At 49.9% G+C, this 3,324-nt stretch overlaps 1 pseudogene; it reads left to right on the forward strand.

The window, feature by feature from the left end:
- Window positions 1-1,122: 1,122 nt before the first annotated feature.
- LOC114892080 lies at window positions 1,123-1,488 on the forward strand (annotated as a pseudogene).
- The last annotated feature ends 1,836 nt before the right edge of the window (window positions 1,489-3,324 follow it).

Here is a 3,324-nt window from a genome sequence, read left to right on the forward strand (position 1 = left end):
GAGAAGTGCCTGATTCCAGAGACTACCAGGTTCATATCAAAAGAACTCAGGAGGGACTTCCCTGGTGGTTCAGTGGTTAAGAATCCGCCAGCCATGGGCTTCCCTGGTGGCGCAGTGGTTGAGAGTCCGCCTGCCAATGCAGGGGACATGGGTTCGTGTCCTGGTCCAGGAAGATCCCACATGCCGCGGAGCGGCTGGGCCCGTGAGCCATGGCTGCTGAGCCTGCGCGTCCGGAGCCTGTGCTCCACAATGGGAGAGGCCACAACAGCGAGAGGCCCGCGTACCGAAAAAAAAAAAAAAAGAATCCGCCTGCCAATGCAGGGGACACGGGTTCGATCCCTGTTCCGGGAAGATCCCATATGCCGCAGAGCAACTAAGCCTATGAGCCACAATTACTTAGCCTGTGCTCTAGAGCCTGCGAGACACAACTACTGAGCCTGTGTGCCACAACTACTGAAGCCTGTATGCCTAGAGCCCGTGCTCTGCAACAAACGAAGCCACTGCAATGAGAAGCCCGTGCACCACAACCAAGAGTAGACCCCCGTTCGCTGCAGCTAGAGAAAGCCCGCGCACAGCAGTGAATACCCAACGCAGCCAAAAATATGTAATTAATTAATTAAAAAGAAAAACCTCAGGAGTCTTCTAGAATAAACTCTCACTGGCCAAGAATGGTTAATTTGAACATCACTAAGGTTAATAACTGCAACAGATTAAAACACATCAAATGTATTTAAGCCTTGTGTTTAAAATAATACTTTCAAAAACTCCAACTAATTTGTCACTTTTGGAGGGTGCTAGCGAACTGATTCATTAAACTTGAAAACTGGTAACTAGAGCAAAGAAATAATCATTACTCCTGTATTTCCTATACATACTACTTCAGAGTAACCAATACTTGACAAGCAAATTTTCTCTTTATAGAATTACACATGGAAAGAAGGAACAATAGAATTAGAATATCAGCATCTTGCAATCTCTAATGAATTCATCTAGTCAATGATCATCAGTGGCTGCTAACATCACAAAGAACACAATTGGACTTTCTGTACCACCTGATAGAAGTACACACAGCACAACTCACAAAATTGTCCTGGAGCTCAGTCATCTTGGAACCGGTGGAGGCCTGCTGGAAACAGGACTTCTAAAGCAACAAATATGTCTGGAAGGCTGTGGTCCAAGGCCATTTTTGCTGGCTATAAGTGGGGTCTATGGAACCAGAGGGAACACACAACTCTCTTGAAAACTGAAGATGTATATGCTCCAGATGAAACTGAATTCTATCTAGGCAAGAGATGTGCTAATGTATACAAAGCAAAGAACAACACAGTAACTCCTAGTGGAAAGACTAACAAAACCAGAGTAATCTGAGGAAAGATAACTCATGTTCATGGAAACACTGGCATGGTTTGTGCCAAATTCCGAAGCAATCTTCCTGCTAAGGCCATTGGACACAGAATCCATGTGATGCTGTACCCTTCAAGGACTTAAACTTATTGAAAGTAAATAAATAAAAGTGTGGATCTGTTCTCTTGTAAAAAACTAAAAAACAATTGTTGGAAATTAAAAAGCCAATATCAATCAGGTTATTCATTAGATCCAATTTACAGGAAACTTAAAGGACAGAGGAACATGTTAAATGACAAGACCAGGATGCAAACTCCAGTGGACAATGGAAACTATGGGAAATACAACCCAATTTCTTCAACAACAACAAGAAGATTTATGGACGTATTAATCAAGGTTCTCCAGAGAAACAGAACCAATAGTATAGATAGACAGGTAGATAGATAGATCAATCTAGAGAAGAGTGAATTATTATAAGAAATTGGCTCACATGATTATGGTGACTGACAAGTCCTAAGCAAGTCAGCAGTCAGCAAGCTGGAGACCCAGGAGAGCTGATGGTGTACTTCTGTTCCAAAGGCCAGCAGTTTCTAGACCCAAGAGAAGCTGAACCCAGTTCGAACCCAAACGCAAGGGGAAATAATAATCCAGCTTAAAGGCAGTCAGTAAGTGGAATTCTCCCTTATTCAGGAGAGGGTCAGCCTTTTGTGCTACTCAGAGCATCAACTGATTGTGTGAAGCCCACCCCCATTAGGGAGAGCAAGCTGCTTTACACAGTCTACTTATTTAAATGTTAAATTCGGGACTTCCGGGAAGATTGCGGAAGAGTACGACGCGGAGATCACCTTCCTCCCCACAGATACACCAGAAATACATCTACACGAGGAACAACTCCTACAGAACACCTACTGAACGCTGGCAGAAGACCTCAGTCCTCCCAAAAGGCAAGAAACTCCCCACGTACCTGGGTAGGGCAAAAGAAAATAGAATAAACAGAGACAAAAGGATAGGGACGGGACCTGCACCAGTGGGAGGGAGCCGTGAAGGAGGAAAGTTTTCCACACAATAGGAAGCCCCTTCGTGGGCGGAGACTGCGGGTGGCGGAGGGGGAAGCTTCGGAGCCGCGGAAGAGAGCACAGCAACAGGGGTGCGGAGGCCGCAACAGGGGTGCGGAGGCCAAAGAAGAGAAATTCCCACACAGAGGATCAGGGCCGACTGGCACTCACCAGTCCGAGAGGCTTGTCTGCTCACCCGCCGGGGCGGGCGGGGCTGGGAGCTGAGGCTCGGGCTTCGGTCGGAGCGCAGGGAGAGGCCTGGGGTTGGCGGCGTCAACACAGCCTGCAGCGGGTTAGTGCGCCACGGCTAGCCGGGAGGGAGTCCGGAGAAAAGTCTGGACCTGCCGAAGAGGCAAGAGACTTTTTCTTGCCTCTTTGTTTCCTGGTGCGCGAGGAGAGGGGATTAAGAGCGCTGCTTGAAGGAGCTCCAGAGACGGGCGCGAGCCGCGGCTGAAAGCGCGGACCCCAGAGACGGGCATGAGACGCTAAGGCTGCTGCTGCCGCCAACAAAAAAGCCTGTGTGAGAGCACAGGTCACTATCCACACCGCCCTTCCGGGGAGCCTGTCCAGCCCGCCACTGCCAGGGTCCCAGTATCCAGGGACAACTTCCGCAGGAGAACGCACGGAGCGCCTCAGGCTGGTGCAATGTCACGCTGGCCTTGGTGCAATGTCACGCTGGCCTCTGCAGCCGCGGGCTCGCCCCCCACCCCGTGCCCCTCCCCCCCCCCCCCCCCCCCGGCCTGAGTGAGCCAGAGCCCCCGAATCAGCGGCTCCTTTAAACCCGGCCTGTCTGAGCGAAGAACAGACACCCTCCGGCGACCTACGTGCAGAGGTGGGGCCAAATCCAAAGCTGAGCCCCTGGGGCTGTGAGAACAAAGAAGAGAAAGGGAAATCTCCCCCAGCAGCCTCAGAAGCAGCGGATTAA

This window comes from Monodon monoceros, unplaced genomic scaffold, assembly GCF_005190385.1.
Source record: "Monodon monoceros isolate NGI ecotype Baffin Bay Population unplaced genomic scaffold, NGI_Narwhal_1 Super_Scaffold_12, whole genome shotgun sequence".
NCBI lineage: Eukaryota > Metazoa > Chordata > Mammalia > Artiodactyla > Monodontidae > Monodon > Monodon monoceros.